Source organism: Lagenorhynchus albirostris, chromosome 4, assembly GCF_949774975.1.
Source record: "Lagenorhynchus albirostris chromosome 4, mLagAlb1.1, whole genome shotgun sequence".
Lineage (NCBI taxonomy): Eukaryota > Metazoa > Chordata > Mammalia > Artiodactyla > Delphinidae > Lagenorhynchus > Lagenorhynchus albirostris.
Window position 1 is genome coordinate 98,156,444 of NC_083098.1, and position 18,547 is coordinate 98,174,990.

Consider the following 18,547-nt stretch of genomic DNA (forward strand, 5'->3'; position numbering starts at 1 on the left):
GACCCTAAAACTTATTTAATTGACTATTTCGTATATATAATGCCTCCAATAAAATATTAACACCCCAAATAAAATATTTTTCTGTTGGAGGTGATTGAAAAGTTTGTGTGGTTTTGTTGTTATCACCTTGTTAGAATGAATGAATGTTATGCAATGCATTCATTCATTCGCATTCACTGAACACTCAATGGGCCAGAAACCATACTAGGTACTAGGAGCAGAAGGGACTAGTTGACAATATAGTAAGAAAAAATTAAACTGTGTGTTTACTAATAACAACAACAGGGCACTCTTAGCAGGAGTGTGAGAGAGAAAGTGTGTGTGTGTGTGTGTGTGTGTGTGTGTGTATACACATACACAAGTGTATATGTATATATGTACAGTTGATCCTTGAACAACATGGGGAGTTAGGAGTGCCTACAACTTGTGTAGTCAAAAATCCAAGAATAACTTTGCAGTCAGCCCTCCATATCCATGGTTCCACATCGCATCATATTTAAAAATCCAAGTATAAGTGGACCCTAGCAGTTCAAACCCATGTTGTCCAAGGGTCAACTGTATATGTATACATGTATATGTGTGTATGTACATATGTGTGTATACGTGTGAATACATATATGCATATGTATATGTGTGTGTGCGTGTGTATTTGTGTTTTCTGGAAGGTATATTGCGGTATTATTAATGTCTATGAGGTTGAGGCCAGAGATTCTCATACTTAATGGGCAGGAATGGCAAAGTGCTGTGATCCCACGATAAACAATTTGACTTAAAAGGACGGCCAATCAACTTTAAAAAAAGTAGACCTCCTCCCTGCATTAAAATTAAATTGGAGTTGGTACACCATTACCACTTAGGTATTCAATAACAAAAATAATCAATATTTGATAGCTCTTTACGGTTTTCCCAACACTATTTAAAAGTCTCTCGGTTAAAGCTAAGCTATGTGACAAGCTGAAGGCGTGATCACTAGCCCCCTTTTGACTGAGTGCTTTCTCTTTCCTGTGTGTATAGTCATTTTTATCTTGAATATCAGCTGTTCCTGATAGAGGACCTTCTTAAAATTTCTCAGGTGTATTTTGTCTGGATTTCTCTCTCCAATGCTAACATTTCTACAGTAAGGTCTTAGGATTACTGTGGAAAGCAATCAATCACTAGACACTCACAGTTTGAGTTTATGGATGGCCTTTTGGGGGTAGTGTCCATGTTGCACCTGGAATCAATAGTAGAGAAAAGAGGCCTCAGTTTCTAAGACTGCAATATTTGGGCTACATTTCCAATCCAGTGTCCAAGCTCAACGAGGTCAGTTAAAATTATAAAGAGGGCAAAAATAACGAAATAATGCCATTTGCAGCAACATGGATGCAAGTAGCAATTATCATACTAAGTGAAGTAAGTCAGAAAGAGAAAAATACCAGATGATATCATTTACATGTGGAATCTAAAATATGACACAAATGAACCTATCTATGAAACAGAAACAGAATTACAGACATAAAGAATAAACTGGTGATTGCCAAGGGGGCTTAGGGGAGGGCTGGAGTGGGAGGTCGGGGTTAGCAGATGTAAGCTGTTATATATAGGCTGGAAAAACAAGGTCCTACTGTATAGCACAGAGAACGATATTCAATATCCTATGATAAACCACAATGAAAAGAATATAAAAAAGAATGTGTGTGTGTGTGTATATATATATATATATATGTATGTATAACTGAATCACTTTGCTGTACAGCCGTAACTAACACAACATTGTAAATCAACTATACTCCAATAAAAAATAAATAAATAAAAAGAAAAAAATTATGAAGAGGGAAAGAGGGGTAGTTCATCACAGACTTTGGTCTTTGACATTCTATGAACCTTAAAAAAATAGTCTAGGGCTATCAGTCTCCAGGGTAAGAGAAAACATTCCAGCAACGACTGGCTTAACAGTGGCTGCAAAATGGATATTGTCACAGACTCTTTTAAAAATGTTTTTAAGGTTTAATTAGAAAACATACCAAACAGACACGTAAGTGCATAAAATAATCGAATGGAGCCTCATGTATAAGATCTTAACATTTTACCCTCTATGCTTAAGATCGCTCTGAAAAAAACCACATACCCATCTCTTTTTTTCTCCTTCCCTCCTCAGTAGTGACCTGTCTCCTGTAGTTTGCGTGTTGCTATTCCCATCCATTTCTTTTTCTCCTAACTACCTTTCCATGTCTCCAAAAGCAAGATGCAGTATTATGTTGTGCCTTTTGAAAATTTACATAATGTTTTCCCACCGTACGGTATCCTTTTTGCAATTTGCCAGTGGTGCCTTTTAATGCAAATGCAATTAAAACAATTCAGCCTCGCTGTAAGCCAGAAGGAAATCCTTCTTTCCAGGTGTTTGGAGTTGCCTTAGCAGCTGCTCAACTGTCCCAGCTAATCATTCTTCACAGCATTCCTGACATTCATCTTGGTTTCTTGTTTATCACTTTGGCTCATGGTTAAGTGCCTTTATGCAATATCTTTAAAAGTCTTCGACCCTTGATCCACACCCTCATCTTGCTTATTGAGTGGTTATAAGTTATTCCAAGGGAACAGGGGATCATAAAATCACAGGAGAAGTTGGAAACCCATACCTACATTTTTGGTTTTTTGTTTTTTAAATAATAGAATGGGTTCTGATTTTTCTTCTCCGTTAAATCAGAGATTTTTGCCAGAGTCCTAACCTTCCCATTCCCACATACCTGTGAATGGCCGTGCCCTCTCCAAAGAGGACATTGGGAAGCCCCAGCACTGAAGAAATTATTTCTTGTAATAGTAACCGATTAAACTAGTTACCAGCTGGGGAGCATGTTTCAGCACTTAAGTTAATTGAACTGTTGCAAACTAAATATGATTCTAAATTGTTTCAGTATTCTAAAGCACTTCATGCGTGCAGACAAAAATGAAAAAAAATTACCAAATCGGTTTGAAATGTGCAAATCGGGCATATAGCGCTGACATTTAGATCTATGACCTGATAACTCTGCAGTAGGTACATTGAAAAACTTTGTGGGCTTATTTGTTTTTCTTCTTTTGCTGAGCTCTCCTTTGAAACCCCTGAACCAATACTTGATGTGATATTCAATACGTGGAAGTCAGACTGCAATCAGAAGGGAAACTGTCTGCATCAGGGTTTTTCTACTAATTTTCCCAGAAAATAATCTCTTCATGATTCGTTTCATGGACCAAGGAAGAAAGGAATTGATGAAAGGAGGTTGAGCTTGTTCTTTTTTCTGGGAGAATCTTGCTAGAATGTGGTTTGTGTATCTGTTTGGAGGGCATGGTTTTCCTTGAGGGGGTGGCCTTTCTGTATTGAGGACCACTGTACACAATCAGTGAATATTTAAATTGAAGTAGGAGGTGGTCCTAAAGTAAATCTGGATGCCAGAAGATGCTACTCCCCCATTCCCCCATCGGATATGTCTCTTTTTCTTCTTCATGTCTCCCCCATCACCCAACATATATACAGATGCTGTTCCATTTCCAGAGCTTTCTGTGGCTGTGAATTTTCCAACCTCTACATGATCAGGCCAGGGGCTGGGACTGGATGGGTTGTTTAAGAAGCTTGGATGGGCTGTGAACCTCTCTGCAGCTTAATGGATCACCATGGGTAACAAGTTACACAATTCTTACATCCCTCCAAGGTCATCCCTCCCTCTCCCAAATGAAACTTACGAATAAGATGAAGTGAAATACCATATCCACTGACTTCATGGACTCTATCTGAGAAGATAAATAAAACTCAAAGAATGATAGAATTAACACCAGGAGGGGAGTCTTAGGGGACACAGTCAAGGACGCTCAGGGTCATAGTGGATAAGTCCCTGGCTTCAGGTCGCACGATGACCTGAAGAATACAGGCTGTCATTGTTATTTCAGTGACATCACAAGTTGCTGGGCACCATACAATATCAGAACATGAACCAGCAACACATTGACAAGAACAAACTCATGCAGAACAATTAACTACTAATTAGGCAGCTGCATCCACAGTATGAGTTGAGAGGTTCACGGCAGATGCCTTTCTCCAAAATATCTCTTCTACGGCTGACCAATCATATTGGAAATTCAACACTTGGTGATTCATATAGGTTTTAATTAAACTGAAAGTACTCTTGGGAAAGATGAAAAACTATGGCCATTACCAGTCCTAACTCACTGTTGCTCAGATCATTTCAAGATAATTGGTGGCTGTGTTAGACCCAAAGTGAGAGAAATTGGAAAACCCAAGTCCTCCCTCCCTGAAGGAAGACAGGAAGGACAGTGACACTGCGTGGTCAGAAGAAGGACATACAGTGAGTGTGTCCTTGCCACCATTATCATGTTGAAGTTTGAGTGAGTTCCTATAAGAAGATGTAATACTCACTTGTATTCTCAATATCTAAGGACTTTCTTTCTCACTTATTTAGACATTCATTAAATATTTATTTAATATGTACTTTGAGCTAGACCTGGAAGGTATGAATAATGTAGTTTCTGCACTTAAGAAACTCCCAATCAAGTGTGGAGACATACAGAGGACTTGACAAACGTTACAGAAACACCTGCTATGTCGCAGACACTGTTGTCATCACCAGAGGTAGCAAAAACCAATGAATGAGATACCCTGTCCTCAAGGAATTTGCAGCCTAGTGAATGCATATACAAATGTAATGAGTGAACAATTCAGAAATGTCCCAATATCTACAGGAACAAATTTATTTCTCATAAGGGAGAATGGACAGTGAAAGCTCCATGGGATTTGTTTTTAATATTTATTGATTTATTTGGCTGTGCTGGGTCTTAGTTGCGGCACGCGGATCTTTGTTGCAACATTCCAACTCTTAGATGCGGCATGTGGGGTCTAGTTCCCAGACCAGGGAGCAAACCCGGGCCCCCTGCATTGGGAGTGCAGAGTTTTAACCACTGGACCACCAGGGAAGTCCCTCCGTGGGATCTTTAGTAACAGAACTGACCTTGAAATGTGGAACTGGGCAGTGGGAGAAGCAGAAGCAGTAAAACTCTCTCTTTCCCCAGAATCTCTCCTCAAATCGGGAACATTCAAGATTTCCCTGATCTGTCTGCCTGTGAATACTTGCCATCTTTCATTGACTTAGCTCAAGTGTTGCCTTTTCTAGAAAAACTTTGCATACCTTTCTCTCCCCCCTTTCTGCCCCAGATTTGCAGAACTAACTTCATTTTTACATCTTCTGTGTATACACCTGACTGGATAGATGAATGAAAAGTTGACAGAATTTTCAGTTTTCGCTAAACAAATCCCCAAATGCCCTGGCTCTGAATCGTTTCTGGAAGATCATTCGTCTCAAGCTCCTATAAAAAGGGCAATTTATGATTCTTGATATGGAAAAATGATCCCTCAAGACTCCTCTGAGAAATTGGGTGTAAGGAAGACTCAGATGGTGGCATTTTCCCTCTTCTGCCTCTTTCAAAGAACCACCCCCCGAAACTAGAGCCTGCTATGACAGAATGTGATTTCCTCATTTGAGGGCAGTCATGATGAGCTGGTTCTACGGGGTCCATGAGAAACATGGGCTCTTTCCTCAGAACTTTACAACTCATCCTCCCCCACCCCTCCCCTGGCCACCACAGGCTAGCTCTGGGGAGGAATCTGTTTATTGCTTCTAAACGTACTTTGCTTTTCTTTGCTAGCAGCATAGCTCTGATGGAATCCTTGGATTACACATCACCCAGGCCATCCTTTATGGTTCTTTGGCCGAGTGGGAACTTAGTTCAGGCAAGGGGGCTGCTGATGACTGGGGTGCAAAAAGAGCTTTCCCAGGAGTTGGTCATTATTTTCACATTCTGGTTATAGCTTTAGGGAAACTTCTCTGGGGGCATAGAGATTTCTGCTGATCCAAACAACTTAGGGAATGTTGAAACTTAGCACAAAAGGCCCACCTGAGCAGAAATGGCAAAAGCTGGGGAGGTTTGCCTCCCCATGCCTTCCAAATATCTATCCAAAAAGTCTCATTTCTGCTATTTCTACGGCCAAATGAATTGTCACATCCATGTGCATCCCTTACCCAGCAATCTGTTTATCAAGAAAGAGAAGCCTGTTGTCTCCCAATTTCTACTTTCCAGGTGACTGATATTAATTAGTCTGCAGCAAGCACAATTTATCTCTAGCTGAAACCAAAGCAGATGAAAATGCTGCCATGCAGTAAGATTTCTTTTCTTGAAACAATGAATGGGATGAAGATACTTATCTGGGAGAACAGGTTTCAGGTGGAACTTCCATCAGCCTTACTTTGGAAATGCATTGTTAAACTATGGCTGATCTGGGTGAGGAATAAAAATAGCTTGTCATATTTTGATGACATTAACTCGTTTCCAACACAAGAGGCCAAGGCCCCAGCACAATGATAGACTCTTTCTGAAAGTAGAAAGTGCCGACTCCGTTAATAACTCTGGAGCTAGTTCTCAATTATTGGCATTTTTTGAAAGATATCACTAATTTCCTCAAAGCTCTGGTACCACTTTAGAATTCATCTCAGTGTCCCAATGCAGAGAACAAAGCTTTTAAATCAATCTACCCTTTTATTATTATTATTAAGATAACCCCTAGAATTGTCCCTTCTGGCTAGTTTGCACATGGAGTCAGCACCGAATCCCTGAGAAACTGACAGACAGAAATAATTAGGGCAATCTGACCATGAAATAGCTGTCTACCGTAGCTGTGTGATCCCAGCAAATTTATTTCTTAACATTTCTTAGCCTCAGTTTCTTCAAGAGAAAATGGGAAAACAAAGCCCATTCTGTGGGGTTGATATGACGTTTCCCGGGCTAATCTCTGTAAAACCACCCGGGAAATGATGAGCATACTCCCTTTTCTTCTTAGTGGTCCAAATGGGCACTTGAAATGCCTTTGAAAAATTGGAAAGCTGTGATGAAATCTGACGTCAAAAGGACACTGCTTTTTTGTGTATATATATATATGTATTTTTTCAGTTCCTATACACTATGCTAGACAGTGAGACTAAAGGAAATACAAACAAAAACACAAAACCGTGGTCGGCTCTGGGCTTCAGTTCTGGTCACCAGCTGTATCCCAAGCACTACTTTTCACATCTTTAAAGTGAAAGGGGCAGATAGCTCCCAATTCTAACATGCTATGGAAATAGGAAAATACTCTTAGTGCATTATCCTCTCATCTTTCTCTTTCCATTCTAGCCACCCCTTTGTAGTCTCCTTCATTAGTTTTTTTTTTTTCTTCTTCTACTTACCTCTCTCATGTTGATATTCCCCTGGATTTTTTCTTTAATCATCTTTCTCTTCTTGATGCACGTTCTCGAGATGTATCCTTGACCACGATAACAGTGAAAGCCTGAAGACCATGGAAGATGACTTCTAAATCAAATTCTCTCACCCAAGTCACTCTCCCAAGCTTCAGAGTCATAGACCTACTGGACATTTCCTTTTGAGTTTCTCCTAGAAGTTTAAACACAGTATGTCCCAAACTGAACACAACATCTTACTCCTTAAAAAAATAGACTTATATTCTCCTTTTCAGAGATTATCATCAACTCGAAATTCCCTGGCAAAAACATGGGAGTCATCATAAATCCTCCCTCTCTTTCATTACCATATCTAATTTCACCAAATCTAAGCTCACCAAGTCTTAGTTATTCTACTTTTTTTTTTTTTTTTTTTTTTTTTTTTTTTTTTTTGCGGTACGCGGGCCTCTCACTGTTGTGGCCTCTCCCGTTGCGGAGCACAGGCTCTGGACGTGCAGGCTCAGCGGCCATGGCTCACGGGCCTAGCCGCTCCGCGGCATGTGGGATCTTCCCGGACCGGGGCACGAACCCGTGTCCCCTGCATCGGCAGGCGGACCCTCAACCACTGCGCCACCAGGGAAGCCCTCTACTTCTATTAAAGCTCTCAAATTTTTCATCTTCATTATTCCAGTTATAACCAATTCCACTATAGCTTCCATTTAGCAGTCAAAATAGGGCTTTGAAAACTCTAAATTTATCCTACCCTGTTCTTAAACCCACTGATGGTTTCAGGTGGCTCTCTGGAAACAAACGCAAAGGCCTTATTATTGAGTATAATTTCATCCATGAATGGCCCCTACCATCCCCCATTACTTTTTACCATGCTCCCAGCTCCATGGCTCCCCTGTACTACAGTTTCACTCTTACTCCACCTTTGTAGTTTCTGGAATATACACCCTCAATTCTGTCCTATTTCCAAAACTTTGCAAAAGCTATTCCCTCTACTTGGAATGCCCTCCCTCTGCTGCCCTGTCAGAGAGCCTGAGGGTCTTTTCCCCATGCAGTTAAGAGCTCTTGCTTTGAGGTAAGACACACCTAAGATTAAATGCCAGTTCTCATACTTACAAGCTCTGTACTGGTGGGCAGGTTATTTGTGCTCGCTTAATTTTGGTTAGATCACCTTTAAAATGTAAATATCAATACCCGCTACATAATGTTATTCTAAAGATTAAATATGATGCAATTAGTATGGCATATGGCACATAGGAACATTCAATCATTGTTAGCAAATGTTTGTCCTTTACAGAGATTCTAAGCTCCTCCCCCCATCCTGCAACCACACCTCTCTATGCCCTGCTCTGGAATTTAAGCTGCACGACGTCAGGGACAGGGTCTATTTTGTTCACATTTATTTAGCACATGTCACTGTGTCTGACCCACAGCAAGGCCACTGTAAAATTTGTTATTTCCATCAAGATTCAACTCTAACACTGTTTCTTCTGGGAAGCTTTTATTAACCCCCTAATCTTCCTTCAACATTGGTGCAGTACTTCTCCTAAGTAACAGAATCTGCTATTGGAATGGTTTCTCTTTCTTCTCCAGAGTCTTGAATTTCTGGAAGACAAAGATTGTGTCATTTATGTTTGAATCCCCAGGACCCTTCCCAGATCCATATAGTAGCACTCAAGAAAAGCTTTTTGAGTGAATAAATGGATGAATGAATGGATTATCTCTTTCACTCGTATCTTTTTTTCTCCTGTTTTCCCCTTACCATGTTCCATTTACATTCGGTTCATAAGAATCAGGCAGAGAATATGGAAACCAATGGATGTCAGGCAGGTGAGACTACTCCTTCACCCCAGAGTAGACATCACAGATAGTCCCCTGGTGTTCCACTAAAATAGACAGATTGATAGTGGCTCCTGGGTGGAAAGGTTTTTCCATCATAGAAGCTTTAGAAAAGCTTTCCCCTGAGCAAGGGCATGAGAACCGCAGAGGCAAGCTGGAGACTGTGCAGACCTCCCTGAAGGAAGTCTGAAAAGCTGGTATCTAGGCAAGAGTCCACCCTCTGGCTCTGCCCACAGGGTTTAAGTAAGAGCCTGGAAGGACGATGCATTTCTACAAACTCAGATGAAAGTGGCTGAGAGACGATCTGAAAAGGAAGAGGACACTTCTGTATTCTGTTCCCTGGGCCATGGCCTCCTAACCACCTTGTAGGCCAGGCAAAAAGCCGAGCTGACCCGGCTGCATCAAAATGAAAGGGTTTGTGTGCAAATCAGGGAAGAGTTCTGCCAGCACCTACAGGACTGGTGCCAGGGAGTTAACATTTGAAAGCCTCAGCTCCATGCCAGGCCATTGTTGGAAAAGCAGCAGATTTTGGAGCAAATGCCAGTAAGGTGCAGAGGGAAAGAAGTGAAGACAAGGACTCCAGGAATTAGCTACTCAGGAATGTTCAAGAAACCTGGTAGCTCTTTTCCTTGTCAAAAGAGAGAGAGAGAGAGAAAAGGACATTCAGAGGAGCATTCGTCAGAGCAGTTTTCAGGGAATTGGCAGGGCAGATGCTACAAGGTCATTGGAGTCAGTGTCAAATGTGAGAACAAAGCCGCAGTGACATGAGCTGAGAAATGACTAAGCACTCGAGGCCCTGAGTAGCTAATAGATGGATCCAAATGCCAAGTGAAGCAGTTGTCTCAACGCATTTGAATACTTCTGAAGAGGTGATGAATAAAATAGCGGGAGAGATGGAACCTCTTCTCTTCCAGAATATTCCAAGATGAGGAGATAACATTGCCTTACTCTGTGACTCTGTGATGGTGGTTGATCAAGCTTCCCCTTTAGTCACTTTCTCTGATGTTTTAGAATCAGTGCCCACCAAGTTTTCCTTTGATTCGGGGGCTTTTATTTTATTCATTTATTTATTTTTACCTACACGGAGGTTTTTATTCTTAAGGAATTGCTTCCTATTTGCAGCTTGGGAATCTCCCTCTCTGGTAAAAGGCTGCTTAGAGTCTTCAGATGAAGGGCATGGTTTGGCAACCAGGCAGCTAAGCTTTGGGGTTATACAGAGCTAGAATGCCAGTTCAAGTTTTCCAGACTCCAACTCCATGATTGTCTTTTTTTTTTTTTAACATCTTTATTGGAGTATAATTGCTCTACAATGGTGCATTAGCTTTTGCTGTATAACAAAGTGAATCGGCTATACATATACACATAAACCCATATCACCTCCCTCCTGATTGTCTTATAATGCTACATGTCTCTCATGGACCGTGCAAACATGGCTTTCTTGGAGCAAACACATGTCGCTCGTCTGGCACTTAGGCGAGGGCTAGTTAAGTTAGTGAATTTGGTTGGGTGACCTTCCCTTTGGCATGCTCCTCTCAGCTCTCCCTGCACAAACAGCAACAAATCATTCTACCCTTTTTGTCGAGCACTTTTGATTCTCTCCTATAACTGGGGCTCACTCACCCCTATATGTTTGTCCTTTAGGGACCCATGTCTCAATTCGCTAATTAAATGAACTTATCTGAACTAATAGCTCTTAATTCCAGTCAATGCCCTTCCTTTGGTACTGAATACAGAATCAGAGATGGAAATTTCAGTTGGTAAAAGATGACTGGAAGAGAGAAATGGTTGAAGTAGACAAAACTTCATTGCCTCTCAAATCTCACTGAATAACATCACCCATCCTACCTACACGTTGGCAGGTCCTTGCTTACAGGAGCCCCTCTGGAAAACCACTACTGAGTGTTGAGATTCAGGTCTCCAATTTTCTGAATAATAAGAATCCATTAGGAAAGCCTTTTTCTGATTTGTGAAACACTTCTTGAGCAACTGCTGTGCACTGGGCTCTGTTCTACGTAGGAAATTCAGTGGGGAAACAACTTATGCTTCCAGAGAGGTTCTATGCTATGGGACATTTCTCTCTATCTTCCTCTCTCAACATTTTTACAGCCTGTTGAATGCTTAGGAAGACACCTTTGAAAAGATCAAGTAACCAGTGGCTAGGAAGAAAAAAGATTAAGAAAAAAAAGAGGGATATTAGTTTTAAACTGCTCATTTAGAATTACCAGTTTCAATCAATGACAATTTTAAGATATTAAATACATTCTGGAGTAACTTGTCAAAAAAAAGTGCCATTACTGATATTTTCCAAGGTCTTTCTAATGAGATCAGGGTCAGTGATGGGAAATAAGCTGGAAGATGAATAGGGTGTCAGAATGAAATTGAGTTCCAAGGAGTTACCACAACTTCCCAGCTTGAGTGACTTGGTTCTGAGACAATGGCTTGGGAGGTCTTTGGTGAAACTGGACCACTGCTGATTGCTCACCACATAGTGTGGGACCCTCCTCTTACTTAAGCTATTGGAAAGCATCTCTTGGCATTCTCCTCTGAGTTATGGGAGAGAAAGAGGCAGTTGCGGGAACCCTCTCTGCTCCTCGGATTCTGCACTCATGTCTCTTGTCAAGAAGCCTTGATAGAGCCTTCACGTGGCCCAGTGAGAAGCAAACCCTGGCTCTATCAGTTACTAGCTGTGTGACTTTGGGCAAGCGTGTAACTCCTCTAACCCTCAGCTTCTTTACCTGTAAACTGGGGATAATATTAATAGTAATTAATCATAACAAAACATCGATGAGATGATTATTGCCCTGTTCAAGCACTGCCGGAGATTCATGCCCTCATCAGAAGCTCACAGTCTCCATGAGTTAAGTGTGATTACACCAATCAATAGCTATTATTATAGAGAATCACGGTCACAGGTCAGAAATCACTACAGGTAACGCTTTTTTAAAAAACAACGGGTTATCTTTTTTTAAAATAAATGACTGTGCAACTTCTGTGATAACCATCTCTGCCAAGGAAGAGCTTCCATCACTTAATAAACGGGATACTTTGGAAGAGCTCCTGCACTCAGATAGATGACACTCCCTCCAATGCCCACTTAGTCCTCTTAGGACAGTAGGATAGTAAGACATGTAATTGACTGAAGGCATATCCTACCTAGTATACAAGTGTGTGGAGAGCTATAGTGCAATATTGTTCTATATTATGCTATAGTGATTATGTGCTATAGTGATTCCTTGTTAAGAGCAGAGAGAAAGAAAGAGAGAGAGAGAGAGAGAGAGAGAGAGAGAGAGAAAGAGAGATTTCATATGTGTCATTTAGCACTCTTGAAAGAGAAGCAGGAAATTGGCATCCCCACCTGTGACCTGATTCTATGACCTGCTCTATAATTTGGTCTGGAAATGCCCAACTCGCAGAAGCCAGGGGATACAGTGGGTTCATCTTCAGCTGGGCCCCGGTGGTGGGGTCTCCCTCCCCCAGGGCTCAGTCTCCAGAGAACACATTCATCTTGAAGAAGGAAGGAAAGACTCCCCTCAGCTCTGCCATCTCTTCTGTTCATCTTCCAGGCCTCCAGTCTTTTCTCTGTTCCACTCTTGCTAAGGGGTCTGTGAGAAAAGAAAAATCAATTCACTAGTTCAGGTCAGCCAGTAAAATTTGCTCATAGGTCCCCAAACCACAACAGGATGAAACCAGCCACATTTCTCCTGGGTTACAATTCCATAAAGCCTCCTAACGGCCTTTATCATGACTTCACACAGGCCCCTCAGCAGCCACCTGTCATGATCACTATTAAATCTCCTTGTAGGGCGATAATTTTGTCTTTTCCTGGATCGTCTGTGGGAGTAAATTGAGCTGGGAAGGGGAGATGGAGGGCTCAGAAAACAAAGCCCTGGGTTTTAGCCACATCTGGTTATACCAGTTAGCGTTCTCAGAAAGACTTGAGATAGTTACTTCCTGCGACTCACCTGGTCCCTGAATCGTCACGCAGCATCTTTTGAATCATTCGTTCATTTATGGCTGGCCATGGGTGACAAACACCTTTTGAGCCCCCAGCTCATACACGGTAATGTGATAACTGAGAGAGAAGAGGGCCGGGCTGTTGCTTGCACTCTAAGGGAAAGAGATGCAAGCAGACTTGTAAGTTGTAGCATCCTTACTTGCTTTCAAATGGCAAGTAGGGGCAGAGGGCATCCAAGGAAGACTTTCTAGGCATGGTACTGAGTCTTGAGCAGAGGAAGATGGTGTGCTTGGACATCAATAGACCTTCGCTAACGTTTCACATCTACCATATATGTTCAGTGTTACCTTAGGCAAATTACCCATCCTCTCAAAATGCAGGTTCCTGGGCTCAAAAATAGATATAGCCTGCTTTGTGGGGTTTGGGCGAAGATTAGCACGCTATATGTAAGCACAAGACTCATGTCCGACACAGTAAATACTTAATTCATGGAGGCTCTATTTTTGTTGTTATTATGTATGGTAACTATTTTTTATTATGAATCTATCATGAGTCATCTCAATAATAATTAGAACTAGGGCACGATCTATTGAGGAAATGAAAGAATTTCAATATGTCTGAAATTAGCAGGGGGTATGTAGAAGAGGGGCAGGAAGACTGAGTGGGTGACACGTGTGGATGGTCAAGCAAAAGCCTATTCACTAAGGGCCGCGTGGCCTGCATTAAGGAGTAGAGATTATTTGCTTGAAGAGGACGGAAGCCTTTGAAGGTTAATCCCTTTTTAAGAAATGTTGTGTGGTAGCAACTAAATATCCTGAGGATGTGGCCCTTCTTGTTGTCAGCTGTCTGGCTCTGGCTCACAAAGCCTGGGTTCGTTTGCCACCTAGCCATAGGGGGATAGCAAACCTCAGTCACCTCTTTGCCTATGAGGAATTCTAGCAATTTTTCAGAGAGTAAAACATTCTCTGTGAAATTCTTGAAGATTTCTCCCCCTCATTCTGAAATGCCCTGAATTTCAAGCAGATACAATGTTGCTGACTCACTTCTAGTTTCATAAGGATCTGGGTTGAGTTGTCATATGTTATAAATCTCTAGCTTAACGGAATTGTTCCTATTGTTGTTAAGGTAGAGCTGGGAGTGAGTCAAAGGAATTAAAGGTGGGCTAAACACAAGTTGAGCTTAAAATCTGCCGTGTAATTTTGCTTTTTTTTTTTTTTCAGTAAAAGGAGCCCTTTAATGTTTTTATAGGGGGTCATTATTTAATTTTTGTCTTAAGGAGGAAATGTCAAAGAGTGGACCTCAAGATATATGTCTATGTAAGACTGATTGCATTTAACATAAGTTTCCCAGGGCTTCCTTTAATGCTTTGTGGAATGTCTCTACATCATTCATGACAAAACTATACCAGACCTCTGACAGGAGGAAGTTTTCTCTTTTTAGGATTTTTGGTTTGACTCTTCTACAAACAGACACATCTAACAACTTTGGGAAATTGCTCACCCTAGCCTATATGTTAAACAGGAAATATAAAGATGTGGCAATGCACAGGAAGAGAAAAAGAGGCTGGGCTCAAGACAAATATGGCTTACGTCACAGTTTTTACCCCCAAGAATCAGCTCTATTGACAAAGCCTGCAGAATAAACTTCATGGGATTTGAATGTGATTTTGCAAGTCAACTCATATTTGGGCATCTCCTTCTTAGTGAAGATAAATTTGCCTATGCCTTACTCTGTTTAGAATACATGAATGGATGGATGGATGGATGGATGACCTAGAACAACCATCTCTATATGAAAACATAACTTCTTAGCATATTCTTATACTTATTTTTTTCACCTTTAAAAAAAGATGTTATCTCTCAGTGTTTTGGCCTTGATCATTGTTACTAATTTCTTTGAGATTTTTCTATTTCTATACCTTGTTTTGCTCCCATCTCCTTGTGGGTTTAATCCTCCTTGGCCTAAAGTCAAAATTAGGAGGAACAACATGCAATAGGGCGCCTAGTCCAAGTTACCTCTCCTGATCAGGAAATTGAGCTTCTACCTTTCACCAAGCAAGCATGGTTTCTTATAGGGAGGCATGCTGACACATGAAAAAAGGCAAGACAACGTGTATATGCAAATATATAACTTATCTCTTACACTGATTTTATTAGATGACAAGTCTGTTGTATCTGAGAAGTTGTCAAATACTTAGGCTTTATTTTACATAATTACACAGTGTGGAATGACATGAGTTTGTTTTTTTTTTAAACAACATTGTGCCAATTGTTTAATTTGTGGGCAGTTTTTTCTCTTGGATACATTCACACTGACCACAGTTTTCAAATCAAAACAAGTTTGAAACATTTTCTATTGAGTTTTATGTGTGTGATTGTATTTACATTAACCTCTTACAAGTACTATATCAAAATTGGCATAGATAACACAGCATCATTTTGGAAGGGAGTACAATTAAATGAGAAACAACATGTAGCAGCAAAAACCAGAACCAACAGTCAGCATACAGAGAGCTCCATTATTTAACATCAGATGCATGTTAACACAATGTTATCCAATGATGAAATAAGGTGGAGGACAGCTTATTGCTCTTGTATCTTGTGTAGAAGTCATGCCCATTTGGTTGTGCATATCAGAACCCCACAGGCATGAGTGTAGACACAACAGGGATTTGTGGTCCCCATAACTAAACCGTGGGAAGGGAGGGATGTGAGTGGGCCCCAGGGGGATTGACACCCAGGCCGGCCTCCTCTCCGCCAACCAATGTGCTTTCTTGCTTTCCACTAGTGGACTTGTTTTCTTCTGATATTGTTCAGCCCTGATTTAATGTATGTTTGTCGTATTATGTCTTGATGCAGAAGGTGAAGTTAGGAGCAAGCTTTGAGGACAAAGGTGGGATGGCCTATCCCAATGGCAGCACCATGGGAATGACATGAGATTGTCTCTATGTTTCCTATTATTGTATCATCTCTGTTTGCCTCACTAGAAATGTAAGCTCCATGAAGACAAGGGTTTTGAGGCTCTTGTTAACTGATGTACACTCAGCACCTAAAGCAGTGCCTAGAACTAGTAGGAACTCACTAAATATTTGAATAAATGAATGACTGAATCAAAGTCAAAGTGCCCTCCTTCATTTGCTTCCTGTCTTTGCTTCACGTGGGCTTTTGTTTCCTCCCTTGGGGAGGGTTCACAGTGTCTCCTGCAATGAGAGAACTTACAATTATTTTTCAAGATCATGCCATTTTGTCATGGGGAGCTGGAATTTCCATGCCCATTCTTTCTCACTGACACCAGCTGATTTTAAGTCAACCTTTCTATATTTTTCACATTCTTTGTATTTCTGGAGTTGCTTTTAGCAGGAGCCGATTTTTTTTAGATTATTTTTTTCATGCACATATACCTATTTCTAAAATGTCATTAAACTTAATTTTCTGTCCTGTTTTGTTCCCCCCCAATCTATATTTTCTTTTCTTGGCACTTTCTCATTTGCTTTTCTCATGTTATTCCTTCTTTCAGGTCACCAAAGAGCAATTACCTGAGCTTCTGGGTAACATCTCTATTTGGTATTTTTGGAGGTATCTTTTAGCACTCTTTCACTGTAGCCCAGATCAAATAACTACATTCCATATGCAGGAAAGTGTTACGTATTAACTCCTAATAGCCCTGCTCCTTTTCATCTATCCTTTAGGTTAAGTTGCCAGATAGATTTGACAACTGGCGGGAAACTGCCCATTGGTTGGAAATGGAAGGTCACTCAAGCAGGGAGCTATTTTCCTGCATGGGGGAGAGGGAGGGGCTGTCTTCCAAAAGTCATATCTAGAAACAAATTTTTTCCATCAACGGCTGTAGTTTGTCCAAAAGGGCAGATAAATAATCGTTTGTAAAGGGATAGTGGAAGCATCTTTTTACACATAACAGTAAGAATAGTTTTGAAGTTTTAAATGTTCAGATGCAAAGATAAAGGGACAGAGATAAAAGCAATAAGCAACAGGATCATTTACTAGCTCTAGTCATGAATACAGTGAATACAATGTCATAATAATGGAGTTTTGAATAAACTCAAAGAGATTCTGTATATCTTCTTGACTAGGATGAGGATGACAAGGTTAATTAGGACTTAATGGAAATAAGAGGGTGCAAAACAAAATTGAAACATTCACTTGGTACCCTCTCCCTGCCCACCAAAAAATATTATCAGTTCCTGGTGAGCATGGATTTGTGTTTGTATCATGAACGATACCTACAAAACGTGTGTATGCAATTGTTAACAAATAGTTAGGTTTCACATTATGTGTCAGCGCCAATTACCTGATACTGGTTATGTAGAACTTTCCCTAATGAAGGATTCTTAGACGTTAAGGGGTATCGCTGAAAAAATATTCCGTAATCATTTAGAAATACCTATCATGAACATAATGCTTACAAGTGCTAGCTTGAGTTCTATGAATTTTTCATTGTGATTCATATCTAATTATTACTTCAATTATGTTTAGTTTTCTTCTGATAATTTTTTGGGTAGGTTTCTAAACTTGTTATTATAAAATTTACTTCTGGAAAGATTGATGTATCATCATAGCCATCTGGCCCATGTATTGTTTGCCCAGTTGGAGATATTACAAAGTTGTACCCTGACAGATTTCATGGCAGAGAGCAGATAGCCCACATGGACCATAAGGAAACAGATTTCAACCTAAGAAAGCAAAAGGTATACAGTGCAAAATTTACCATTGTTTTCACTAGGTTTAATGATGTTGGAGACTTCAATTACGTTACAAAGGACTTTGTTAGTAAAGATGCTTTCAGCTGCAAACAACAGCAAATCCAATCAATAGCGATGTAAATTAATATGAATAAATGTTTTTCACTTAACAAGAATCAGAAGGTTGATTATTGCTGACATGTTCAATACCCTAATAGTGTCAGGGTTTGTACTTTAACTCTCTTGGGTTTTTTCCCATGATTATCAGATGGATGCCACACCGCCAAGTCTCATGTCTACCTTAAAGTTAGGAAAAAAGTGGTAAAGAATCAGTAGTGTCTGCTTATTTGATCAGTAACAACCTTCACATATTACTTCTGACCTTCATCTCTTTGTGTTTAGAAGTATGTGGCTCACCCTGGTTGCAAGGGAAGCTGGGAAAGCATATATTTAGCTTTTCTGGCCTCTGTGATAGATGGGGCAAGGAAGAAGAAGGTTAGAGGTAAGTACTTAACTAACCAATCAGTAGTCTGTAACATAATCTGCCCCTTACACTAGTGGGAATCTTCATATAGCCTTCTTCATATAGATATGTTTCATCTTTGTCCCACAGGAATTAACCCCTCATCTCATTCATTTTAGAATCTAGCTTCAAGTGCATTATCTCTGAGAGTGATGTCCAGTACTCACTATCAGATCCAGGAGTGAATTTCCTGGTCTGGTGACTATTAGCTGAAAGACAAGTATTCTGTTACCTTCCTCCAGTGTCCAACCGTGGTGAAGGAACAGGGTAACTACAATAAAATTTCC